Source organism: Cynocephalus volans, chromosome 6 (genome assembly GCF_027409185.1).
Source record: "Cynocephalus volans isolate mCynVol1 chromosome 6, mCynVol1.pri, whole genome shotgun sequence".
In the NCBI taxonomy this organism is placed as follows: Eukaryota; Metazoa; Chordata; class Mammalia; order Dermoptera; family Cynocephalidae; genus Cynocephalus; species Cynocephalus volans.
The window spans coordinates 163,223,386-163,236,275 of NC_084465.1; the positions used below are offsets into that span (position 1 = coordinate 163,223,386).

Below are 12,890 nucleotides of genomic sequence, written 5' to 3' on the forward strand. Positions count from 1 at the left end.
GAACAGGGATGTACCCAGACAACTTTCCTGTCACACTGGCTCATGCCTGGTTCTTTGTGGGCCATCACTGAGAGCTCAAAGGAGAAGGATCAGAGAAGGTCTCCATTACCCACGGCCAACTCTGACCATCAGCAGCTATTCAAATCTCTACGAACCTCCACTGGGAGCCGCAGGGCTCCGCATTTCCTGGCCTTTCTAGTCCTCTGCAGCCCTCTCTGGCTGTGCAGTGACAGGGTCTCAGGGAATTCATCATCTAACTCACAGACCGCCTCCTGAGAACAGAGCTGCCTCAGTGACAGCACGAACGAACCACTGTGCATGGGGACAAGTGTGCCCCGAACCTGGCCTCTGTTCCATGCTTGCTGTGGGTGGTACCAGGAGAAGCACATCCTCACTGGGCTGCTGCATTATAGGGTTCCCTCAGGGCTCCTGGGCGATAGTTGAGGCACAGATTTTGTTCAAGTTCATTTGTTTGGGTTGTGAGGGCTTTATGAGGAGCATCAGGAAAAGGAGCACTGAGAAAGAGAAGGGCTCATAACCTTGTGCATCTGCTGGCTTCACATAGGTCATGTGGGCGCCTGCAACTGGCACTGGAGAAGGTGCCCTTCATGGGGGTGTGCACACTGAGGGGCGTTGTGCCGCCAAGCAGAGTCCACCCCAACTCACATCTAGGGGCAATCCCACGAGGCTGGCGGGTCCACGTGCCGGGGACACCCCGGGGAGCTTCTCAGAGGCAAGGGAAGCTTAGGTGTTACTTCTTGACTGACGGGGGTCAGAGGATCTCAGTGAACGAGAAGCAAGTTCTCTAGTAGAATGATCCCCAACCCAAGGGGGAGCATGAAATTCACTTGGGGACAAACTGCACAATTCCCCGTCCTATGGCCCTCAAATGCTGGGATGCCTCGCTCTGGTTCACACTGACTCTAAGGGAAGGGAGAGCCTCCGTCCTGGTGGCCGCGTCCCCTGCTCATTCGCCCCTCTCCTTTGTCTCCACAGCATCTGCAGTGCTGGGGCCCAGCGTGACCCTGAACCCTCCGTTCACTTCCTTCCGCCCGCTGTTTCCCACGCCTGCTTCCGGCCCAGTCCCCGGGCCGCCCTGCGAGCAGCCCCCACCTGCCCTCGTGATGTCAGCGTTGCCTCCTGGTGGCCCCCTGGTGCGGTCTGCTTTCCCCAGGACGCCTCAGGGGACCGGAGCCGCTGGCCATGGCCCGAGTGGGGCCGGGGCCTTCAACATCATTGTCCCAGTCAGGACGCAAGGGGCTCCAGCAGAGCCCTCTCACACTCAGACCACTGTCCTGGCTCAGGCCCCCCTCAACTGGAGTGCTCCAGGGGCCCTCTGCGGGGGTGCTCAGTGTCCTGCGCCCCTGCTGTTGGCAGCTCCCGCTGTAGGGACCGTGATGCCTGCTGCATCCATCGGGGGCACGTGGGCTGGAGAGGGGTACTGGTTCCCAGGCCAGCCCCTTCCAGCTCCCCTTCCAGCAGCCCAGCTGGGTCCGACCGTGGTCCCAGGGAATGACGGGCCACGTCCACATGGGGCTGGTGGGGAGGGCGGCAAGGCCCCCTCCCAGGCCAAGGCCGCGCCAGAGGACCCCTGTAACCCCAGGAGTGTTTACGACAACTTCCGACGCTGGCAGCGCTTCAAGTCCCTGGCCCGCGGGCACCTGCCCCAGAGTCCTGATGCTGAAGCTCTGTCCTGCTTCCTCATGTGAGTGCCCTCCTTGGGGGATGGAGCTAATCCCACCGCTCCCGCATGAAGGGGAACGAAGGACGGACGAGGAGGGCAGCCTATTTAGGGGAACTTGGATGAAGGTCACCTGGGCGACGGCCCATGCATTCTCAGCAGTTTAACTAATGTCCCACTCCGGTTCACGACGTACATTCATGAGCCTTAGGTCGACTGATCCCCAACACCCTGTGAGTCCACCAAACTTGGTTTTTAACAATTACCATAATATGCACAGAAGGTAAAGGCCAGAGTGAGTTTCCGGTGTGACATGAGCCACAACTTGGGTTGAGGTCTCTGCCTTCACCCGTGATTCCTCCCCGTGTCCTCTCATGCCCAGCACAGGACCTGAGTGAGGATGGCTTCGGGAAGTCACATGGAGGGACTGGGGGGAGAAGGCACAGGCCGCAGGAGGAGCCTTACACATGTACCCCCTCACTCTTCTGGAAAATTCTAGCAAGGAGACTGAGGTAGTCAAGCCACACATTGGGACCTGGTTGGGCCCCTATCACTGGGTTTGGATCCTGCGCAGAGTCGCCTTCTTTATCCCTGAATGCCTCCTAGACAGAGAGACAATTCCGCTTCATTCGGAGGATGGGAAGATTGTCTGACTCATGTCTGATGCACTCAGCAGGGTCTCTGGCATGTGCTGTCCCTCATTATTGTTGTTTTCGTATTATGATGATGATTACTATTAACGTCAACACTAAGAACAGGCAACCTAGAATAGGAAAGTGTTCCCAAAGTCACATGTCCCACCACAGGGAGTGAGGGGACCGTGAGCCCAGGAGCCCAGGACCAGGGGCTGAGGTGATGGGAGGCAGCGACGTCCGTAGCCAGGAGCGTTTGTCTTTCCCTCCCCAACACCTGCCTCCTTCCACCTGCAGGCCCTCGTGTTCCTGGGGCCATCACATGGAGCACGTATCCTAGTCCACGGGACACGGGACATGGCTGCATACCTGCCCCGCTCCCACACTGGCTGCCCTCCACGGGAAGCTGCACACAGTGTATAAATTAAAGGGGCCCCCAAATCCTTGTCCCCAGTGATTTCAGTGTCCTGCACATGCTGAGCAGTCGGAGTTCCCCTTGGACCAAAGTCCCAGGTACCCTAGGCTGTCCTGAGTCCCTAAATGGAGCCACCGCCCCCAGGCCTTGCCCGGTCAGCTCAGGCACCGGTCTCCTTTGGCTCTGGATCCCCGCGCCTGCTCTGCACGCTGAGGGACTCCGACGCTGTGTCCCCAAGGGCTGCCTCTCTAGAGAGTCACCAGGAGCTGATTAAGTGCTCAGTCCTGGGGCCTTGGAACGGCCATTCTAGGCAGTTCTCGGTCAGCTCAGGCTGCCATAACAAAACGCCACAGGACAGGTGCTTTAGACAACAGACTTTCACGTCTCCCAGTTCAGGAAGCGGAAGTCCCAGATGAGGTCCCGGCAGATTCACTTCCGGGCAAGGACTTTCCGCCTGGCTTTCGATGGCTGTGTCCTCACATCACAGGGAGTTCTGGTGTCTTTTCCTCTTCTCACACTCACAGAGACACAAATCCCATCACGGGGCCTCCCAATTATCTAATCTAAACCTGATGATCCCCAAAGGCTCCACCTCCAAATACCATCACATTGCAAGCTAGGGCCACAACATGTGAATTTTGGGGACACACACATTCAGTCCGTAACACACAATAATACTAAGGCCTCAAAGGGAAGTCAGAGAGGCCAAGCAGTCCCTTGGTGCTGAGGTTGACACATGTTGGTTGTCCTGGAGGCCGAAGAGCCCACACTGGGGTAACAGGCACAGGTGACAGGACAGGTGGGATGTGTGTGATGTGGCGGGGCACGGGTGTGGGCCGGTCAGCTGGGATGGGAGGAGGGCAGGGGCATTGTGACTGACACTGAGGACTTACAGCCCAGTGCTTCGGTCCCTGGCCCGGCTGAAGCCCACCATGAGCCTGGAGGACGGAGTGCGGCGGGCCATGCAGGAATGGCAGGGCACGAGCAATTATGACCGCATGAACTATTATGACATGGCAGCAAAGTGAGTCAGGGATGCAGGGCCTGAGGGGCTGTGGGGCGGGCTGAGGGTGGGTGAAAGGGGGAGGGGCTGGTGCGGTGGGCTCATCGGCAGGGATGCCATGAGGACGGGGATCCGCTAGGTCCGGCCCCTCCCTGGGGCCCTGCCTACCCCGGGGAAGCTCTCCATCCACCTGGGTGCTTGGGCCTCTCTCTCCTACCCACCCCGGAATCTCCGCGCTCCCCTGGCCTCGGGTCAAACCCTGCCCCGATGCTGAAACGGGGATGGGGAAGAGTAACCAGCACAGCCCAGTGGGGGTCGGCTCCAGCTGTGGGGACCCTGCAGGAGGGAAGCTAGTGACTACTGACAAGGTCGGGACCACGTCTCCTCATGAAAAGTGGCCAGAAATGGGTCACCTGCCATCCCAGAATGGGCTGGGGTAGAAGAGCTTGGGCAGGGGAAGCCAGCACCTCACACACCCCCAGACACGTCTCTGGCCTCCCTGCCTTTGCTGCACGGCAATCCACTCCGTGAACACCAATCACCCTCACAGAAAATGCACCCTCTCCTCTCAGCTGAGCTCCCACTTCCTGCAACATCTCCGGGGCCCTTCTCTCCCAGGCTATTGTCAGGGGCTCACAGTACCAGCCCAGGATTCCTGGATCCGGGCAAGGATTCCTCATGTCATTTGCAGTCAGTCACATCCCTGACCTAGCTTCTGGCTGTCAGCTCTTCTGAGTGGCCCTGGGCAGGGATAGGAGGAGCAGGGTCCCCTGAGGGCCGGGCCTGGGTCACACAGGCCTTGATTCAGGAAGACCCCCTGGATGTTTTCTGCCCTGCAGGTGTAGGTGAGCCAGCGTACCCCTGCAACTGTTCCGCAGGTGGGGGAGCAGCCCAGCCCACCCAAAGCCCTTCCTCCCCCATCCCTGGCCAGGCCTCCCTCTCAGCATGGCTATGGCTCTCCCTCTGCCCGCCAGGTTCATGGAATTTGAAGCTGAGGAGGAGATGCAGCTCCGGGTGCTGCAGTGTGTGAAGGGGCCCCAGGGCCTGCCTCCTCCAGCCCCACCAAAGCTTGCTCCTCCAGGGCCACCAGTCCCCAACACTGTGCCACGGTCAGGTACGGCAAGCATATTCCCACAGGAGCCAATACAAAGGCCTAAGGGGGCCTGCGGAGGCCTTGTGCCCTCATCTTGTCCCTTTCCTGTAAGGGGAGGGGGCGCCTGCTCTTTCAGCGAGAGCAGCCAGTGAGAACCTGGGGCTCCACTGCCCTGGATCAGGAACTAGGTATTGGCCTGGTCCAGGAGTTTCGTAGCTGCTATCGGCCTTGGCTGTCCAGGACCCAATGTACAGTCTTCCCAGGAAGCAGTGCTGGGTGGGGAGACGTCCCAGAATCTTGGTGGCTCCAAAGTCTTTCCAGGTAACTCAGTCTCACATGACCCACCTCGGGTAGTGTATCCTCCCACGGGGCCTGACGTGCAGCCAGGACCCATTTCATGGCCCTCAGTTCCAACCTCCCCCCAGTGTGGCTGGAGGTGGCCGCTACAGCCCAGCCACGCACCTGTCCTCCCTCCTGTCCTAGGGTGTGCTCCCAGGAAGGCTGGCCGCAGGGCACCAGCCACTCGCCCGCTCTCATGCAGACCCCAGCAGCTGACCCAGGCCAAGGCACCCAAGGAGATCCCACCAGAAGCTGTCCAGGAGTATGTGGATATCATGGAGGCACTGCTGGGGCCTCATGCAAATTGGGAGGATGAAGATATCGAGGAGCAGCAGGAGCAGGACGGGACTGACCCGGACCCAGGTCTCCTGAGCTACATTAACAAGCTGTGCTCCCAGGAAGACTTCATCACCAAGGTGGGCTGGCTTGGAGCCCTCGTGTGGGGAGGTTTTCTGGGGAACGGCAGTCCCAGCCCCATGGAATTCAGTTCTATTCATCCCTCAGCTACGGAGCAGTGTGTGTGTGAGAGACAGAGAAAGTCTGTGTGTAGCTGCTAGTGGCCATGAGTTAGAACGACCCTGCTGTGTGGATAGGAGAGACAGGCATTACTTTCTGCTTCTCCTCGAGGTCCCCCTGGCTGCAGTTCACTCCCTGCCAAAGACACTCATGCCCCTTTCCCCCTGCTCCAGGTGGAGGCCATCGTCCACCCCCGATTCCTGGCAGCTTTGCTTTCCCCAGACCCAAACTTGGATCCCTTGGCTCTGACTGAGGTGCTGGAGCAGGAAGAAGGACTCACCCTAGCACAGGTAACACACGGGAGACAGGGACACCAGGGCACCCAGGGGAGAAAGGGCCAGCAGATCTCCTAGGGGAGGAAAGGGCACCAGGCAAACCAGGGGGAACACGTGACCCTGTACCCCTGAAGCCCACGTGATTTTGTCTAGTCTTACCCTGCTGGGGGTGCATGGCCTCCGGAGGGGAACCGCCTGGGTCAGAGGAGTAGATGCAGAAGAGCAGGAACGAGAGGACAGAGCCAGGGAGGGAGGGCAGGGGGCGAAGCTGGAAGGAGGCCCAGCAGGGCACAGCACAGTCACAGTCCCTGCCTCTGACACCAAGCCAAGCCTCCTCTCACCTTTGCCACCTCCCGCCCAAATGCAGGGTTCTCCACCATCCTGCCAGCCCCTCCCCACACCTGGGGCAGAGCCAGTGAGTGCCATTTTGCTCCCCCCAGCTGGTGGAAAAGCGCCTCGCGGCCCCGAATGACGCAGGAGGTGTGGGGGCCACCCCAGCTCATGGCGCACCCCAATTGGAGTCACATCCTAAGACTGCAGCTGGCCAAGGAGAAGAGAGCAAAGACCGTGGCCCCCAAGGAGGGGTCATCACAGAAACCTGCCCAGCAGAGGCGGCTTCCCATGACCCTCGACCGCGCAGCCGAGACAACACCGACCTGCCCAGGCCCAAGGAGCCTGCCCTCTGGCCAGATCATCAGGAGTCACGCAAGCTGAGGGCTGCCCATCTCAGCTCCCCTCCCCAGGGCCACAGACCCTCCTCGCCTGGTCTCAGGGGAGCCTGTCCTGTTATGCCTGCGCAGGGCCCCGCAGTCAGGTCCAGTGAAGTCGAGGAGGACCTCCCCAGCCTGGACTTCCTCCTGACCTTGCAGTACAGCCTGCAGCCCTGGGGGCTGTCCCTGAGCCCCGTCCCTGCTCGGCGTCTGGCTCGACCCTCACGTCCTCAAAAGGGGAGGGGCGACCCATTGGTCTCTGGGAGGAGGAAGAAGCAGCACTGCAGCCAGTAGGGGCCGTGGGCCGGCCTCTCAGGGGTGCCAGTCCCTCTGGACTGGATTTGACCCTCACTGCATCCTGTGGCCCGAGGGATCCCGAGCTCCCATCACCCAGTGCTGACCCAGCTGCTCCTCAGCTACGGGCAGGGTGGGGGAGGCAGGACAGGGGAGAGAGGGTGGGGGGGTCTGGATGGGGAATTGGGGTGGGGGAGGGGGGCCTGTTTGGGGGATGAGGGTGGGGGAGAGGCGAGGCACAGGTCCGGGAGGCAGCACGTTGGGGGCGTTGTATGTAATGGGGGTTTGTATACAAGTGTGAATAAAAGTGGTATTGTTGGGAAATGCCCTGGGACTACTGCCTCTGTTCTCACGTCTGTGCCACTAAGTGGAGACAGGCCGGTGAGGAAGGAAGGATCTGGGAGATGCCAGGCTCCAAGGACCCACCGGTGCCCGACCATCAACTCCTTCTCTAGATTCTGAGATCTGATTCCTCCCCCAGGACCCATGTGGGATCCTTGACTAAAAGGGTGTCGGCCCCCACATGCAGAGCTGTGGTCATGGGGTGGGGGTGTCCCAGCAACAGTGGCAGGTGGGCAAAACCGTCCAGCACCACGGTGGCCTGGCTGTCTGCTAGGGGGAGGAAGGGGCCATGTCTGGGCGTCTCCTGCCCATCCACCCACGGAGCTCGCTGGTTAGCCCCCAGATGCTCCTCTGCACCTTTCCTCCCCTGTCCCACGTCAGCAGCATCCATGTCCCACCCGCCCCTGTGCCTTTGTGAAGTGTGAAGGAAGCTAACTCTTGGTGGCGGGTCAGCTGGCTGCTGCCCCTCCTATTCCCAGGTGGGTCTCCACATTGGACAAGGCCTCAGAGCTTGGCTAGATTAAGACGGCGTGGTGTGAAGCTGCACACCACGGCCCTCAAGCCCAGAAGCTTCCAGAACATCATGCCATGCAGGTCCTCGTTGGTGGCATCCTCACGGGAACCCACAACTGTCCCTGCTGTCCAGCTCAGCGCACACATCAGGCGCTGAGGGAAAACGCGGGGATCGAAGGCTGGAGCCCTGGACCCACTCCTCACTAGTTCCCTGACTCTTCCACATTCAGAGCTGTCCTCAGGAGCCCCTCTTAGGTTTTAGGAATGTGGAGCAAGTCGTGTTTGGAGGGGACTTGGCCCATGCCCTAGTACGTGTGGGCACTCAGTCGAGCACAGGCATCATCTCGGTCACACCTCGGGGCTCCTGCTGCTACTCCTGTCCTCGCCACCTGATTGCTGTCTGTCCTGGGGCCCTTTTGTGGTTGAACCGTTCCCAGGAGGAGGCAGAACCTATGCTTGCCCGGCACCGTGCCCTGCCTCAACCTTACAATCTGCCCCTGACCCTGTACAGTGGGGCCAGCTGGAGGGCGGTTACAGTCACAATGTCGGGTCCCCCAAATCCGCATGTTGAAGCCCTAAGCCCCATCGTGATGGTATCTGGGGGTGGTGCCTTTGGGAGGTTGTTGGGGTAAGAGGAGATCAGAGGGTGGAGCCCTAATGATGGGGATTAGCGCCCTTATAAGAAGAGGAGACACCAGAACTCTCTCTTCCCCCTGTGATGACACAGCAGGAAAGGGAAATCAAAACGGAAAACCAACAATTATAACTCTCACCATGGTCCACAGATTCTCAGTAATGCATCTCGGTATTAATTCCATAGTATCTAACTTTCACCTATACTTTGGAGTAGTGTAAAATTCCCCGAACTAGAGGCAGGCTAGGTGTTGTGAGTGGTCATGTTTTCAAATGCAAGTTCAAGTTCTCCTGACTTTGGATTGGACTGAGGAGGAACATGGACACTCGACAATAGCTAATGCACGCTGCAAGGAGCCAGTTGGCCAAATCCCCATCTCTCTCCCGTAACTGCTTAATAGCCTTTACTTACTATGACGTGGTCTCAAGTGACTCCGGGGGTTCATAAAGGTAAATGAGAAGTAGTCACCCAACCTGGTGTGAGAATACTGCATGCAAATGACAGTCAGGAATCGAGGCTGTCTGGATCACAGCCCTCTGAAACCTCATTCACCGTGGCAACTGCATTATTTTAAATGGAGACAGCAAAGTAACTAGGTCCTACATCCAGAAGTCACAAGATTAGCTCACCGGTGAACCGGCAGTTTGAGAGTGGTGGGAGTTCCAAAGCTCCATAAAGACTTGGTACCTTCTACAGATTTGAGGTCTAGTTTGAAGTCAGGTAGTATAATGCCTCTGGTTTTATTTTATTTTTTGGCTCAGGACTGCTTTGGCTATTGGGGTCTTTTGTTGTTCCATACGAATTTAGGATTGTTTTTTCTATTTCTGTGAAGACTGTCATTGGTATTTTGATGGGGATTGCACCGAATCTGTAGATCACTTTTGGTATTATGGACATTTTCACAACATTAATTCTTCCAATCCATGAACAAGGAATGTCTTTCCACCTCTCTTGGTGTCCTCTTTCTTTCAGCAGTTTTGTAGTTCTCATTGTAGAGATCTTTCACCTCTTTGGTTAAATTTATTCCGAGGTATTTTATTCTTTTCATAGTTATTGTAAATGGGCTGGCTTTTTTCTTTCTTTCTTTCTTTTTTTTTTTTTTCCTGCTTATTTGTTGTTGCCATATAAGAATATTCCCAATTTTTATGCATTGATTTTGTATCCTGCACAGTACTGAATTTGTTTAGGAGCTCTAGGAGTTTTTTGGTAGAGGTTATGGATTTTTCTATATGTAGGATCACGTCCAATCCTGTGAAACTTGACGTTTTGATTTTGTCTTTTCCACTGTGGATGCCCTTTATTTCTTTCTCTTGCCTGATTGCTCTGGCTAGTACTTCCAATGCTATGTTAAATAGGAGTGGTGAGAGTGAGCATCCTTCTCTTATTCCTGTTCCTGAAGGAAAAGCTTTCAATTTTTCCCCATTCAGGACAATGTTGGCAGTGTGACTTTCATATATGGCTTTTATTGGGTTGACATATTTTCCTTCTATACCTACTTAGTTAAGGGTCTTTATCATGAAGGGATGATGCTGAATTTTTTCAAATGCTTTTTCTGCATCTCTTGAGATAATCGTATAGTTTTTATCCTTGCTTTTGTTCATGTGGTGTATCACATTTATTGATATATGTATGTTGAACCATTCTTGCATCCCTGGGATGAAACCCACATGATCACAGTGTATAATCTTTGTGACGTGCTGTTGTATTCTGTTTGCTAATGTCTTGCTGGAGATTTTCATGTCTATGTTCATCAAGGTTACTGACCTGTAATTTTCTTTTCGGTTGTTGTGTCTTTGTCTGATTTGGGGATCGGGATGATGCTGGCCTCATAGAATTAATTTAGGAGAACGGCCTCTGTTTCAATTTCTTGGAGTAGTCTGAAAAGGATGGTTGTTAATTCTTCTTTAAAACTTTGGTAGAATGCAGCAGTGAAGCCATCTGGTCCTGGGCTTTTCTGTGTTGGGGTACTGTTGATGACTGCATCATTCTCATTGCTTCTTATTGGTCTCTTCGGGTTTTGCATTTCTCCTTGGTTCAGTCTTAGTTGTTTACGGGTGTTCAGAAATCTATCCATTTCCTCCAGGTTTTCAAATTTGTTGGTGTATAGTTGTTCTGAACAATCTCTAATGATTCTTTGTATTTCTGTGGAATCGGTTGCAATGTCTCCCTTTCCATTTCTGATTTTTGTTATTTGGGCCTTCTCTCTTCTTTTCTAAGTAGTCTGGCCAACAGCTTGCGTAGTTTGTTTTTCCCCTGGAAAACAAAAACAAAAACAAAAACAAAAACATTTTGCTTCATTGATTTTCTGCATCATTCTTTTGGTCTCTACTTCGTTTAGTTCGACTCTGTTCTTAATCATTGCTTTCCATCTACTAGTTTGGTGCTTAGATTGTTCTTGGTTTTCTACTTACTTGAGATTTAATGTTAGATTATTTGAAGTGTTTCCATTCTTTTGATGTAAGCGCTTTTTACCGGCAACTCATCTTTGACAAGGCCACCAAGAATATACACTAGGGAAAGGACGGCACCTTCAATAAATAGTGCTGGGGAAACCGGACATCCATGCGTAGAAAAGTCAAACTAGGCCCATACCTTTCACCATACACAAAATCAACTCGAAATGGATTAAAGACTCAAATATAAGAACTGAAACTATAAAACTCCTAGATGAAAACACAGGGGACATACTTCAGGATGTAGGACTGGGCAAAGACTTTATGAATAAAACCCCAAAAGCACAAGCAGTAAAAGTAAACATATTGCAATATATCAAACCATAAAGCTTCTGCACAGCAAAAGAAGGCACACAGACAAGGGGCTGATATCCAGACATATAAGCAACTCAAACAACCCAAGAGCACATAAACAAGTTATTCAATATTAAAATGGGCAGAGACAGTTTTCAAAGAAAGACATGAATTTTCATGGCTTTCCAGCATAGGGGATCGTAAGTAAGGCCAGTCCACGGGAGTCTGCAGAGGTCGCAGCAACAGACCGTAGCTGAGCGTACAAGGACTGCTTCCTACAGAATGATGTGCATACAGCAACCCAGCCCGCTGGAGGTGCTGAGACAATCCAAACCTATTTCCAGACACTCATTCCCCCTACCTCCCTTACAAACCCTGTATTTATCGGATTCCTTGTTCTGACCTACCTTCGGGACGTGCAGCCACTCTACAGCAGGGTTGGCTGAGGGGCACAAAAACAGGTTTATTGATAAAGAAATGGAGTGAGTAGAACACCAGGCAGAAGCTTTGTGCTGTGAATCTGAGAAACAATTTCAAACTTGCCTCAGAGGCACACACCCACTGTGCTGCCCCTGTATAATCTGAGGGACCTTCAGAATCCTGCCTACCTGCCAGAACCCTGCACGGCATGTCTCCCCACCCCCACCAGCCCAACTGCCCCCACCCCTCCCCCACTGCAGAATTCTGGAGAGCTACATTCTAAGCCTGTTGACATTTAAAATTGGACCCTGAGCATCTGCAGTTGACAGTTTGCTGTCCGGGTCCTGCGCTAGACTTTTCAAACTGTGGAGACTGCCGTGCCACTGTGCTCAGTCCCCAAGCCTATGGGGATGGCTTCAAAGGGAGGTAAGTCTGCAGGGTCTGGGGTGTGTTATCAGACCCCTGTCACCCCTCAAACCCATGGGAGTTCAAATGTGACACTTGCCCTGGGACACCTGGTTGGGTGGAAATAGAGGAAGAGAGAGCACCGGACTTACCCAAGGGCATCTCACCCGGTAGGCGGGGGAAGCCACTGGCATCCTGACGCTGCAGGGGGAAGGGGGCTTCTCACAGGTGGATCCAGATGCCTCAGGAGAAACCTACCGGGTGACGAGAAAGGACACAGCAGTTGTACTGACTCTTTCCAGAAGGGAAACAGGTGACTTATGTTTCTAAGTCAACACAGGTCAACGTGTGTTTGTAGGCAATGGTGGACTGTGTCGTGCTTGTGCCACAGGGGGGCTCAAGAAGAAAGCCTGAGTCCTGCGTCCTTTCTTCAGACACCTGGGGTTTGTGCTAAGGTACTGTCCTGAGGGATACAAACCGGAGTATTCCAGAGATTAGAGGAGTAGCGGGGACAAACGGTCTCAGCCAGAAAACCGTTCAGTGGAACAGTTCTCTCTGACCAAGATTACCGTGAAATATCCCCTCCGTCAGTGAGGCTGGACGTCGCTCTAACTGCAGCAGTCCAGTCTCGGCTCACGTCTGCCCAGAGATGGCTTCTCATTCGGTCCAGATCGCTGTTGTCTCTGTTCACCAGGGACAGGGCAGCCAGAAACTGCAAACAAGATGGGGCTTGCTCTTCGCGGAGCTGTTCTGAATTGCTGTCCCTTTGGGGGACGCTCAGGTCTTCAGACCCATTCATCTTCCACCCTGTCTCATGGCCTGTCCTCTGCCCTTCGTTTCATGTGGAGATGAAGACTTTGTTCATACTCCA

At 54.5% G+C, this 12,890-nt stretch overlaps 1 long non-coding RNA gene across 1 annotated transcript; it reads right to left on the reverse strand.

Moving 5' to 3' along the window:
* Positions 1 to 10,147: 10,147 nt before the first annotated feature.
* Positions 10,148 to 12,267, reverse strand: LOC134381290 (uncharacterized). The gene is made up of 3 exons (XR_010023928.1): positions 12,172 to 12,267; positions 11,602 to 11,636; positions 10,148 to 10,700 (listed from the first exon to the last, which is right to left on the reverse strand). It is a non-coding gene; the product is annotated as an uncharacterized LOC134381290 (long non-coding RNA).
* Positions 12,268 to 12,890: the final 623 nt, after the last annotated feature.